This window comes from Plectrocnemia conspersa, unplaced genomic scaffold, assembly GCF_051122295.1.
Source record: "Plectrocnemia conspersa isolate PC_06_02 unplaced genomic scaffold, ASM5112229v1 ptg000011l, whole genome shotgun sequence".
Classification (NCBI taxonomy): Eukaryota; Metazoa; Arthropoda; class Insecta; order Trichoptera; family Polycentropodidae; genus Plectrocnemia; species Plectrocnemia conspersa.
The window spans coordinates 15,708,534-15,723,380 of NW_028277175.1; the positions used below are offsets into that span (position 1 = coordinate 15,708,534).

Consider the following 14,847-nt stretch of genomic DNA (forward strand, 5'->3'; position numbering starts at 1 on the left):
CATGATCTGATTACAGTAGAAGATAAACAAAAACAATATTTGCTTTGCTGTGTAAAAAAACACAGAGAGATATACCTTGATTGTGAAAAAGACACTTAAAAATGACAATATATTTAGTAAATATTTTGTTTTATTGTAAAACGTTTATTAATTTATGATTTAAATACATTCTGGTTAGGTTTTCCTGAAATTGCACGGAATTTGAGACATTTTTTTTAATATGAAACATGTTTTTGCTCTCACTAACCACCACGAAAATTCGTCACGATATATGGAATAATTATCTGATTTATTACAAATACACGATTTATAAATCGCAAATTTTAAAAGTTTCATACGTTAGTCGGTATATGAATGTCACTCGGGGATGAATGGGGCGGAAGCTCATGGAGAGGTGCAGAACGCTGATTTTTTTCTTTGCCGGTAATTCGGCACGACTTAACAATATCTTAGGGAGCTAATATTTTGTAAGTGAATGTTTAGAGTCAAATATAATAAATTAAGAGGATATGCCCATGAAAAAATATTTTTTGTATGTATAAAGGACACCCTAATGTACATACGAGGTGTGATCGAAAAGTACGGCGAATGAATTTTATAGCAGCAACTGCTGCCGCTACATACATTTTATGTAATAAATACGATAGCCTGATCCGTTGAGATAGTCAGTGTCAAGTTTGAACTAGCTGTGAATTTCGAAAACCCGTTAACGTTAAATTTTGTTTTAAGTTGCAAAAAAGTGGCAAAAAAGCTCATTAAATATTAAAATCAGTGTATGGCAAAAATATGGTGATTTTGAAGACTGTTTTAATAGCGGAAATGAGTCGGTTGAAAACGAGCAACGGTCAGGATGTCTTTTGACCTCAAAAACAGACGAAAATGTGCAAAATGGTTCGTTTAAGCAGACAATTGCTTATTCGAGAGCTTAGCGAAGCTCCGTGCAAAGCATTTTAACCGATAATTTGAAAATGAGACGACGAAATGCAGATCCGCACTTTGTGGTCAAAATTATAGCTGGAGATGAAAGTTGGGTGTATGGTAATGACCCTGAGATGAAAATGCAGGGTTCTCAATAGAAAACGAGTGGCTCTCCTTGCCCTAAGAAGTCAAATTTTGTTTTTTTATTGATAGTAAAGGCATAGTGCAATCAAAGTTCGTTCTAATGTAAACCACTGTAAACTCCGAATATTACAAGGTCGTACCGTTTGCGAAACGATTTACGGAGAAGTATACCAGAAAAATGGGCTAATGGCTTCTTCCTTCATCCTCCTTCGAATTTTGGCCGAAAAAAGAGTTCCTGTCTGTCCACGTTCATCTTACTCTCCAGATTTAGCATCATGCTACTCTTGGCTCTTCCCAAAAATAAAAACCGTGCTAAAAAGAAAGCCTTTTACCACCATTTCCGACATTAAAAAGGTCACAACGAAGCAACTGAAGGCCCTTCTGAAGGAAGCCTTCAAAAAATTCTTCCAAACATGGAATCAACGCTTTGAAGGAAATTAATTCAAATTTTATCTAAGCTTATTACTTTGTTCGTAATAAAATTATTCACCGTGCTTTTTGATCACACCTCGTATATATATACTGACTATTAAAATATTTCATCTCGATTTATTTTTAACTAAGGTGGTTTCAAATCAAAATATAAACCGTTAAATTAAAATTTTGAATATAATTTGCTAATGTTTAGACCGGGTTACAAAGTTTAAAAAAAATGTTTTCGAATTATGCAAATTCAGTAAAAAAACTGTTTTATCAAACCCAAGCCCTAATGCGCACCCAAAATATACGAGCACCATCCCATATATTTTTTTTTCAGCTCAAGATAGTTATCGCTGTAAACATTCTTGTATTTGCCAAATTTTTTTGACAAAAATTATATTTTTATTCTTGGCTGATTCAACAATGTATATGATAAATTAAGAAAAAAAATATTTTTAATATTTAAAGCAGTAATTATTACAAGTACAATTACTCAAAATTATATATAAAATATATTTCATGCAATTCATGAAATATATAAATACAAAATGTACATGCAAATATTCACGCAAAATAAAAATTATAAGTAATAGCTATTTATTTGCTTTTTACTTATGTGCGATATTTATAAGTTAACGTCATATGTATATGAACTTGAAACTTTTTGGTATACCAGATTATTTAAAACAACATTTTTAGCATACAAATAAGCACAATATACATGTACTTTAATAGCGCGTATAAAGAGCGGAGCGATACGCTTCCAAAATTACGCCCCATTTGAATATGGAAAAGAGGCGCGTTTTTATGACGCCTGAAGTATACAAAGCTCGCATCGAACAAAAATATACCCATCTATGAGCAAGACCGAAGCGAACGTTAAAAAGCAATCTTTCTCAGGTGAACGTCTGTTTCGCCTCTCTTTAAAAATAGAACGACGCTCAAGCGATAAAACGCGTTGCGAATCGGCGCACAAGATCTCAGTGGACAAACTAAAAACCTAGAAATACCTGAGGGTCCGGGTCAGCGCTACACCGTTCTTGTGCTCGACCCGCGTGAAAATTTGAAAGGCTCGCGTGTAAAATAAAAGTGTGCCGGGCGACCGTGACAGATATGGAGGCTCGGTCGGTGTACGTATAATACTCGATGTCGGGTGTATATTTTTAGTCGCAGATCGATAGGTGGGTCGCTATCGTTTCGGTGGCCCATGTTGGCTAAATAGGTCTGTCGGGAAACCCCGACAACCCTATCTGTCTGGTGCGTCGAGAAAGCTCGCGAACGAAAGCTCAATAACGAGATAGCGGTCGGTTTTCACGCGCCCGGATATACACATGAGAAATCTACGCATTCTCGGTTGAGCGATGTCATTATTACCACTCGTATCTCAGCTTTTCTTAACTTTTTATAATATAAAATAAGGTTAAGTTTATATTTATGTATCTCAATTAATGTGAGGTAAGATCACGCACTTAATCTTTATAATCGGTCCCTCGGTACTAAAAATCAATACTATAATGATAATTTTTGATAAAGCCAAAACGGTGTTTCTGGTACAAGGTCTCATCTGTGGCATCCTTCACATTAACAGACAAAAATATCACGGATCTTTCTTTATTTTATTTTCTCTCAACATAACCATGAACTTCAAACCTATATTAAGCCGACTCATAAATTCTTCTCACCGTTACGAGCTAACGAGTCGGCGTCTATCTATATTCTTAAGGTGGCGTATCCCTATAACGTAGGGTGATAAAACTACTAAATTTAAATGCTATTAAATATACTTAATGATGCTGTGCTATCCCAAAAATTGCTTTAAATAAAAACTTCGACATATAAAACACTCCTAATAAATAAAGAATTGCTTATATTCTAAACACCTTAATTGAATTTTTAATGCAAGGATCTCATAATTGATAGAACTTTCACAGTTGTGTTTTTCAATTGATTCAATGCTTTTTTACCAGCAGATATGGTTCACTCTAGATATTAATTTTACCAGTACTAAATCATACAAGTCATTGTTTTTATGGCTTTGATGATAATCATGAGTTTGATTTTACTTTTGTTTCCTACTTTTATGCGAAGAAAAATACCAGTATTTTTCTCTTTATCACCGGCTAAAATAATGGCATCTTTAGAATAGCTAAGTACACACGCACAGATCTGTCCGAGCTTCTCCACACACGCAAACTATCTGAACTCGGACATCAGTTTTACGTGTTTTTAGGTGATTCTGAATTTCGACTAAACAAGCATATTATGAAGCCCTATCTCTACAGTACTAGAATAATAATGGCGATTGGCGTCAAAACAATAATTCATTTTACGGTTTAACACACGAATTTAGTTTATAATATATGTATTTGATAAAAAAAATGTCAAAAACACATTTTCAACGGTAATAATATTGAACCTTAAAATAAACCTTATCAGCAAAATCTTATTTAAATCATTTAGGCGATGAACCTACTGATGGTGGCAACTTTAGCACAAATTAATAAAGGCGAGCGGAAATGCCCCGGGTCATAAAATCACTTAAGGAACAAATTTTAATAAAAAATACTGTAAACCATCGGATGCAGATAAAACGATTGCGATACGTTTTATTAACCTTTCAATTGATAAGAGCAGAGAGCCAAGGGCTGCCTAAAAACATGTGTATTTCCATCGATACTGTAAACCATATTTCACATTGATACTGTAAATCATATTAAACTCGCTATCGAAAAATGACCGGAGAAAGATCAATTTTATCTGATTGGCTTTCAATGTTATTGAAGCTGAGATGGCGTATGAGCTCGACTTAAAAGATTGTCGAAGATAAAAGCAAAAAAGATAAATTTATATAGTGTTTCAAGTAAATTCTAAATTTAAATGACATTAATTAATAATAATAATATATACATGCGTAAATATACCTTGATCTCTTTATACATATTTAATAGTGATAATAACTTATTTTTAATATATAATATTGTAATTTACTTAGTATTTACGTATATATAATACATATATACATATCAAAAGCATCAAGAGTCGAGACTTATATCATCTAAGTGCATTTTAAATTTATATTATTTTTTCTATTGTATAGTGATGTAATAGAAATCTTTAACATGAGCATTATTATGCTATGGGTCATAAAGTAATAAAACCCTATCACCAAAATCTTATTTTAGACGTTGGCGGCAACATTGGCGCATATTAATAAAGGCCTGGGTCATAAAATCACTTAAGGAACAAATTTTAACAAAATATACTATAAACCGTCGTTTTCGCGCACAAACTCGAATGTCCGTGTCCGATCGGTTCGTTTTGAACACAGACAGCAGACAGACGGCGGACAATAAATGTGTCTTTTCTCACCACACACGATCGGATTTGTCCGCCAGACATCCGCGACGGAGAGATCCGTCGGAAAAATCAGCGCGTGTATAGTCAGCTACTAACGTACATAGGTTGTATATATTCTAATCCTCTACACTAACCCTTTATTCTATCTATTGAGCTTTTCTTTTTATGTATCTGAAAGAACACGTCAATCCAGTCAATAAATATCGTTTTAGGTAAATTGTATAAAACTGACAATTTTTCATATCTACAATCAAAGAAATGTGTTAAATATGGAATACTTGTAAGAATAATGTAAGAGTCGGATTTTACACTATATATATTTTCACAAATAATATTGTGAAAATATATCTAGTAGTTAGAATTAATACCGTAATCTGTATTGTGAAAGTGTCTTATTTCTAATATGGTGATGAAACTACTAAATATAAATTTAAATAAAGACTATTAAATATACATACTTAACTAGTATAATGGTGCTGTGTTATTTCGCAAATTACTTTAATGAAAATATAGGATTTCCTATATTCTAAACACACCGATTATGATTTATAAATAGTATTATAATTTGCCTCTTAGTACTATTTATATTGCTCATTTTTTTCATAAAACTTTTACAACCAAATAAGGTTGACACCAGATATTCAATTCTTGGTCAGTACCAAAAAACTATTTTTTTTATTCACCTATTAGTTTATTTTTGTCATCGTCTAAGATTAATTTTTAATCCATTGGATTTTCACTCGTCAAATACCCCTTTTCAGTGAGCATGTTCAATGTTTTATCAGTTTTTAAGTTTTTTGCACTATATGAAAAGGATACAAGAATGAACTTTAAAATAATCACAAACATTTGTTACCAGTCGACACAACTGAAAGTTTTAGAATAATTTAAAATAATAAACCAGTACAGAATCATAGACTTATTAAACTTTCAACTTATCTCAATGAGTTAATTTAATTTAGTCCACCTGCTCCTTTACATTGCTTTTACTTTCTCTCAAATGGTAAGTTACACAGTAAGTTAACTGTGAAATGGATGACAATGTAGTGGTGTCAGAAATGTATAATACGACTCAACACAAATACAATGCATTTTTATTAATTATAAAATATGAACTTTATCAAAACACGTAAATAGTGTTATTATTAAATGAAATCGTATTAGCTTTATTTATCTAGGTCAGAGGTGTTCAGTCTTCCACAGCCAATGGAACCTTTCTAGTTTATATTATTATTTAAGAACCCTAAATTTAAATAGCAATTAAATATGTCTTATATAAACTACATATATTTTCACATAATAAGGTGAAAATTGATTTGATCAAGTTGTAATTAAATTGATAGTTTAAGAGGCAAGAAAATATATGTGTATAAGTACGTAATAAATAATGCATTCAGAGCACATAAGTTTTTACACTGAACCCTATTTCGTTACGGAGCTTCCACATTGAGATCTATTGTGCGTATACATCTGAGAAATTTACGCGTTTTCAGCTGAGTGAGATCTTTATGCTATACTTTCACAATAAAAATTCGCAAGCATATTTTTGACACTTTCTGTGATATTTTTTTTTATGTACTTATAATATTTCTGGATTCATCCAAGAGAACGATTCCAGCTGCAATCGGAAAGAATTAAAAAATCTGATCGCCAAGTATATTAACGTAAAAAAATACAAGACAGCAATTGCGGCTGTAAAAATGAGATAAGAACGTGGAATGAATCTCAGATTGTTACGTTGCAAAATGCGCTGTAAAAATAGCATTTTTTAGGTATGTGTAACATTGTGTTCTACATTATTCTATAAGAAATACAATTTAAAAATACACCTTGATTATAAACATATGGATACTAGTATATATTTTATTCAGTTAAAAAATATATTATAAAATCTAATTTTGAGCTTTAATAATATTTCTTTTCAAATAAATTAAACCAATTATTGGACATTAAAAAAATACATTTTATTATGTAGAATATAACTAACGGCTATGAATGGTTTCATCAGCTTCAATGCGATTTCATGTAAAAGCTTCCACGTCGTTACGACCGCCTTAATTTGTATTCTAATTAAAATTGGAAATCTCATCAGTGCTACTATATATCTCGCTATACGATTTAGTCAAAAGCGAACATTAATAGGTTCATTTTTCAACTACAAAGTTATTAAATTGCAAGAAATATGTAAAGCAATTCATTACGCGAGAGTTTTTCTTTTTAATTAATTTATAAGAAAAATCTATTTTTAAATATTCTTTGCTTTTTATTAAAAACATACATATAATATATATATATATATATATATATATATATATATATATATATATATATATATATATATATATATATATATATATATATATATATATATATATATATATATATATATATATATATATATATATATATATATATATATATATATATATATATATATATATATATATATATATATATATATATATATATATATATATATATATATATATATATATATTGTATCATTTTACAAATTCATTGTATTATATAACGAGATGGTGTATAGTTAATTGCACATTTTGTATTAATATACAGTAATTATATGTTTACTAATATAAATAATATTCTATTGTCTATTTCAGTAATATCATTTTTAAATATATAAATATAATTTTTAAATGTATATATGTATAATTTTAAATATCATATTATGTATGTAAGTACACCCGATTTCATCGAATAAAACTTACAAGTAAGATTATTTTTGTAAGTTCCTAATGTAAAATTTGGTTTATAGAAACCTAATTCAAACTTAATTAAATGATTTCATAATATTTTTGACATTTTAATATTTTTTTCAGTTGACTTATTAACGTCTCACAGATCAAACATATTATTATTTAATAATATTTCTAAGAATATGTAAATGTAAATATAAGAAGCATCGTTATTCTGTGAAATTTTATTTACATTGTAAATAATTTAGTCCTCGACGACGAACAAATCGATCCGTATTGTGTTTAATGGTGAAATAAGATAAAACTGAACAAAAGGGCGACCTTTTGCATGGAATGATGAATGGTACTTCCGCTTATTGAAATATATACTTCACGTGCAAATGCTACACCTGAGCTTTCGTGAACGTTAATAATAAATTACCAACAACAAGCATTAGGCGCGATGTGAATTGCGTTAATTATTAAATTTAAATATTAAACCAAAAATGATATAGTTATTAAAACAATCGTTAAGAAAATAATATTAAATTTAAAACGAACATATTAAACAATGAATACTATGTGTTTGCTTATAAGCGCGATGTAATGGTTAATACGTTTAACGATAGTAGTTAAACTGGAACGTTGTGAACCATTCAACCACACAATGTGTGTTGAACATAAAAGTTTATTTAATATTTTGATGTGACACTTGCATTAGCATTTTATGCGCACATACAAACAAACTAAACATTTTAATCCGTTGAAATTGTCAGTGCTTTAAGAATTCATTCAATAAAATGTTCACATAACAAACTTATTTTATCTAAATAAAATCAAATCTGTAAATTTTTAATTAATTTTAAATACCACCTGTAATAATAATACTATCTAGGGTACATTTATAAAACCACAAAAAAGACACTGGAATATGACAAAAGTGACAAAAAAAAATTGCCAGTGTTAGTCATTACAGTATTGACCATTCTATCCAAGTTAATAAAAAAATAAAACTACTTTTCAACTACAGTAAAAGGTTTTTCAAATTAAAATTTTACTGAAACCATAAAAAAAATCACACAAAGGCCCTCGTTATAACTAGAAAATAAATGGTTTTCCATAAATAACACGCAAGAATTCTCAGGTGCATTGAATGAATATTTCTTTGTTACAAAACGATCACGGGAAACAATATATCACCTAAAGATAAAAAGCACCGTAAGATTACAACATGCCCGTTGCATAAGTTGCCCTTGGAGATGTCACTTTCTAAAGGCGTATACATATTTCGTTGTTCTAAGAAGCGAGTGCAACGATTGGATGGATGATCGCTACATGATTGTGAATGACAATCATGGTCGCCAGTGAGGATCAGACACCAGCAAATACTCGAAGTCACTCCCAGGCTTTATAAAGACACTGTCACCCGCGGACAACATACGGTCATAGACGATCAAATCCTGAGAATGTCTTCACCATACGAGCACCGCAGAAGAAAGGGATCAACCTCCGCTATACTGTTTCCGCCACATCAATCAAGTCTTCTATTGGCATCATCCATCTGCCAGCTTCTCCACCACTACTCAGAGAATAACGATCTCGCCCATCATTGTCTGTCGCAATATGTAATATAATCTAATCAAATTTACACTAGTTTCCACCTGCGTCTTACTGGATGCAAAGTCACGCCCCAAAGGGTTAGAAACCTGAAACTACAATAGAATTCCAAAATATATCAATGGAGATTTTGAAAATAAAAAATACTTAGATTTATCCTAGGCTTTTGAAAAAGTGTGGCAACCTGGACTACTTCATAAAATTAAGATACTGCTTATGGAGCTCAGATTTGGAGTGTGATCTCCATATACTATCAACATCCTTGAGAGATTCTAGAATAATTTATTTAGGGTTGTTTTATTTTGTGTCTAATAATTATATATTAAGTGACTGCAACATTGTCAATTCTAAAAATTCACATCAACATAGTAGTATTAATTGGTTATACTGGTTTACCGAAAACCAATAATGATGCTATTAAAAAAGGTTGTTAATTACATATGCTGAAACACATCATTCTTTCAGACATACCTGTATTCAAATATGAATTTTCAGCAATTTAAAAAAATTAAGGTAGCTATTTATATTTTATATATGAATGTATGTTTGAATATTTTTTATGATATCCAATTTGCTTTCCTCCAAACATTCGAAAAACGTATTTTAAACCCATTAAAATTAAAAATTAACTTACGTGTGCGTCATTAAAGTGCTGGCATTGATTTTTTCAACGTAAACTCGAGCTTACGTAATGAAAGTTTGGTTATAACCGACGCCGCCAACGCCGCAATCAATAATTGATAGCACGAAGTCTCGCAATTGTGGCTGACATTATAACGTGTTTTTATGCTAATTACGCGAGTAGTATCGAAACCGATCAATCATTTAGCAACGGTTAACTTACCGCTTTATTACCTTGACAATTCTTATCTCGGCAGGGTAGAAAAGTGGGCGTTTAAGTGATAAGCTTTGCAAAAGTTTGCATGGCGATCGATAACTTACGATGGCTAGGTTTATAAATATTATAGTCACAGTAAGATATACTAAAATACTGTGATTTTTGTATAAAAGTATCGGGCACAGTCCCTATATGATATTTATATTATTATATTATTCATAGTTTTATATAATATAATATAATAATCGGTGCAATCAAAATTGTGATTGAAAAATAATTGTGTCAGATAAATAATATGAAAAATATTATTAAAAATCGAGATGCTATTATAAAACACACTTATGATAAAATATGCTATCTACCTTTGTGATGTTCATGATTCTATTCAAACCACAGCTCCTCATAAATTCCATATCTCTCTGACTACTCAATAAAAACGAGCTTAATACAAATAAAATATTAATTAAAAATAGTTTTATAATTGTATAAAATATAGGTTGCCTCTCTGAATATTTTTGCGTATCAAATAATAAAAGAAAATACTGACTGTGTCACAAAAGCGCCGACAAAAATACTTTGAACAATGAAAGTTAAAAAATAAAATTTCATATTGAATGATAAAGCTTTTTATGGTTTGTATATTGTTACTTTCTCCCGCATCAACTGAAATCCCCGAAACTTGCCAATTCGTGAATTTAACTTCTCTGAAACATTTTTTAAGAAGTCATAGAGGCAAAATTGTATTTTATCCAATTTGTTATATTTATTTATGGTTAAAGTAATTTAAACTCATTAATCTTATTTTACGTCGTTTAATATAATTACGTGAAAAGCTTCGTATTAACTCTGGTAAATTAACGTTCTAAATGGAAGCAGATGTTTGTCACGCTTTTTTAATCTATTAATATATACAAGAACACCTTTTCAATTGTATTAAATATTTAAGTGGATACTAAAAATAACGTATTGCTCTATAATTCTCTAGATGTAAACAAATAAATATTTTTTTCTTTTTGAAGAAGAAAAAAACATAAGCATTGAGGCGAATTATTCACAAGAAAAACGGTTTCTGTGAGCCTGAAAAATGAGATGAGATATTTGTCTTATTCTAGGAAATGCTATGTACCAGTAAAAAATATGCTAACCGATTGACAATTCGGCGGTGGTGTGTAAATATAAGTTATATCTTATTTTTTAAATTAATATTTATAAAATATACATTTAATTAATAACAAATAGTATTGTTAAAAAAGCACTACTACATAAAATTATTATAAGTTCTTGGTAAAATAATATAGAGAACGATTGCGTATTTTGGGTAAATCAACCATGTAAAATAAAGATTCAGTTTTTATCTCTCGTGTTTGTATTGAGAATTTTCATTTCACCTTAATCTAATTTATATTTAATAGTTACCTGTTTGCTGTATACAAATTAATTTGACTGTAGGTCTTTATCCATATTTTTTCCTAATACTGTTTTTTATCCACATCTTAAGCTACAACATATTTACCGCCATATACAATATTACATTAAATTAAAACACATGCAAATTTTGTAATAAGACGATTCAAAGTTGCAGACAATTTATTTTTGGTTTTAACCCTTTAAGCGCCAGCGATTTTTTTATGAGTCTCTTTTCAAAAATAAATATGAAATATTTAATTTTACTCATAAATTAAGCTAGTATAATAATCTTTAATATTAAAAAAAATGTGAATAATATGCTAACTTGTTTTAAGAAAAATATTTTGTTTAAAAAAAATAATCGACAAGTGACTCAGATGAGTCGGTGGCGTTTAAGTGGTTAATATTTAGCTGCCACTTGACTAAATGCTGATGATTTACGCAGTCCAATATTATTTAATCTATTACGTAAATAATTAACTCAAAGATTACATTACTTTTTTTTCACCTGTCAGGTATATGGATAATTTATATAAATTATAATCGCTTAATATAAATTACTCTGAACACCCACGGCGATATAAATCTATTAAGGGTTCGGGTTGCACCCCGGAAAGCCTCAAGGATGACTGGTGTCGAAAACAAATCGTTAATCACGATCGAGATGGGAAAAAATCCCGCAGGCACATCCAACAGAGTGGATGGGATATACCTACATAGCTAGGGATGAAAAGGATCGACTTATCCGGCGAATTGGCGTATTGAATCTCTCAGTATTGGAACATTGCGCGACGATATCGTGACCCGGATTGAAACATTGAATAACACGCCGGAACCGTGGATGTACGGGTCAGCAGCTATATCCCGATTTCCATCTTTTCTCAATCCCCTGCCGGAAAAATGTTTGGAAAATATGTCGCCTCGGCGCGGCGGGGTGTTTGCGTGTAACGACTTTTTGATTAAAAAGGTTATTTCACGCAAGGAGAGGCGAAAAAAGGCACCGTAGCTGAGATCAATTTACTTTGTTAAACTTAATGCCTTCTATAGGAAAGTAAAGAATTTTGAACAACGTGCATTTGATTCGTTTTCTTAGTAATGAAGGAGGAAACGTAAGTGACACCGAAGCGATCTTCTAAATTATATGCAGTGCCGTGCCTAGCTTTTTATAGAATATGTAAACATTTATTTCAGGCCCTTTTATAATTTTTGATAAAATTTTTAATAAGCTATTATTATATTACTAATAAATTACACTGGTCAACATATTTTTTCCCTTAAACTTAAATACTTGATTCTGATTTCAGAAACGTCAAAAAGCTATTTCTAGCACGACAGGTTTTGTAGGACATTTTGTAAAATGTGCGTAACTTAATTTTTTCGAGAAGCAACACCGATATTGATGATTTTTATGACATAAGACTTAAATTTCAGTTACAAAGCTACCGCTATCACTTTTCTGCCCTATCTTTAACTAAGCACATGTTTTGATGTGTTTTTGTAAGTAAATAGTGGAAAATTTTTTGTAAAAATTGCCTTGAAAGTGCAAAAACACTGCTGCCTCTTTTTGTTATACGTGCGGTGAGTTTACACCAGCTTTTCAAAGAAAAATAATCATGATTTTGGAGAAAAAGGCGTATGAACTTTATTTCATGTGCCAAATGAGTCATGGGATTTTCGTGTACGATGTAAAAAAAACCTCTCAGGGGTTGGCTACGAGGTTCACACAAAACTATGTTGTTACGGTTTCGATGGCTTGTAGAAAGCGGAAGGATCACATAAATGATTGCTTCTGTATGTCGTTCAAAGAAAAAGAAGAAGCATATCACATACCCAAACCTCTAATCAGCCCTAATACGACCTGTCCGTCACAACGAATCTCTTACCTATTTCGAAATCTCCAGAAAATTTTCAATTAAATAGAACTTTATTAGTAGAGGATAACGAAAAATCTGATCCTGAATTTCTCATGAAGGAGAGCCTCACTTGTTAAATCAAAGTAACCTTAATGATCTGGTACGTGACATAAATTTGTTAAAGCTGTAGATGTAGCAGAAATGTTAGGTTAGGTAATAATCCGCTCTTGAACTGACTGTGTTATCGCAAATAGAGAATAGTATTTATTTCTAGTAAAGTGCATGTTTTAGTTAAATATCGGTTTTATGGCTGCAATGGCCTTTGCACCTGAATTTTGCGATATGTTTAGATTGATGTACATATGTTTATCTAGATTTTTAACGATCGCACTGTATTTACTGCATTTTCCTTATTCACATTTAATTTATTTAATTTTCATAAATCTTCCTTTGTAACCTAACTGGCGTAAGACCAATGCGTTACAACTGAGTCTTGTGGTTTATACCTACAAGTAAGTATTAATCAAAAGACTGAAAGTCAAGGAATCGGTGAAATCTATATTAATAATTATAAATGATTATGAGTAATATAATTTATAATTATTAATAATAGCGCATTTTTTTAAATAAAAATCTGAGTGCCACTGCCGGGGCTCGAACGCACTACCTCAGAGATATTAATCTGAGACGTTACGGACAGCACTATTCCGTCCTTTAATAGATAAAAGCAAGGATTGTATTCGTGTTGTAAAATTTAATGCTTTATTTGAATTTTTCTTTTAATAAAATAACTATTCAAGATTTTAAAATAAGGGGTTATTTAATTATAATTGATATACCTAACTACACTATTGACTAACTACAGAAAGATTAAAAGATTTAGACGAAACAAAGTGCATAGTATTAATGATTATGTATGGTATATTTTTATTATTACCTTTACTAATGAAACATTAAATTGATTAAAATATATATATTCATACCCTTATCGTGTTATTAAAATTTACTTGATTATATTGAAAACAATTTCAACTGTAATATAATATCAAATGTTATTTATAGGCTTTAACTTTGTCAGTTATTAATTACTTTATAATTTGGAAATATTTTGTAGCTGATTTATTCTAATTAAATTGATTTAAGACACAATTATTAATTACCGATTGAGTAAACAATAATTGGTCAATATTTATAGCTTGTAATATGAAATTAATTTTCTACCAATCCGGCGTCGAATATTTAATTAGGTAAATTGCCTTTTCATTTCAGTTCAAGTTGAAATAAGCTATTTCGCGTTGAAAAATATATGAGGCTTCAATATCTCAAAATAATACAACGCTATCATCGCTCAGGAGTATTCCCTTAACAAATTTTGCGTCCCTTAACAATCTCTCAGAGTCATTGTCAGCCGGATATAATCCACATAATGTGTTAGGTTTTTATTATTTCACTAACAGTGAAATTATTTTATATAGACTAATATGATCTAAAAAAATATTTGTTTATAATAGTAATTTAGGCGAACTGTTAATGCGGCTATGCTTAAATCATGCCATATTTAAAACAATGGAAAATGAAAAAACATGCTTTATTTGTG

General features: G+C 30.3%; 1 protein-coding gene across 1 annotated transcript in view; it reads right to left on the reverse strand.

The window, feature by feature from the left end:
- Positions 1–14,847, reverse strand: part of LOC148229657 (uncharacterized) — a 197,835-nt gene that overhangs the window by 136,208 nt on the left and 46,780 nt on the right. The window lies entirely within an intron of this gene.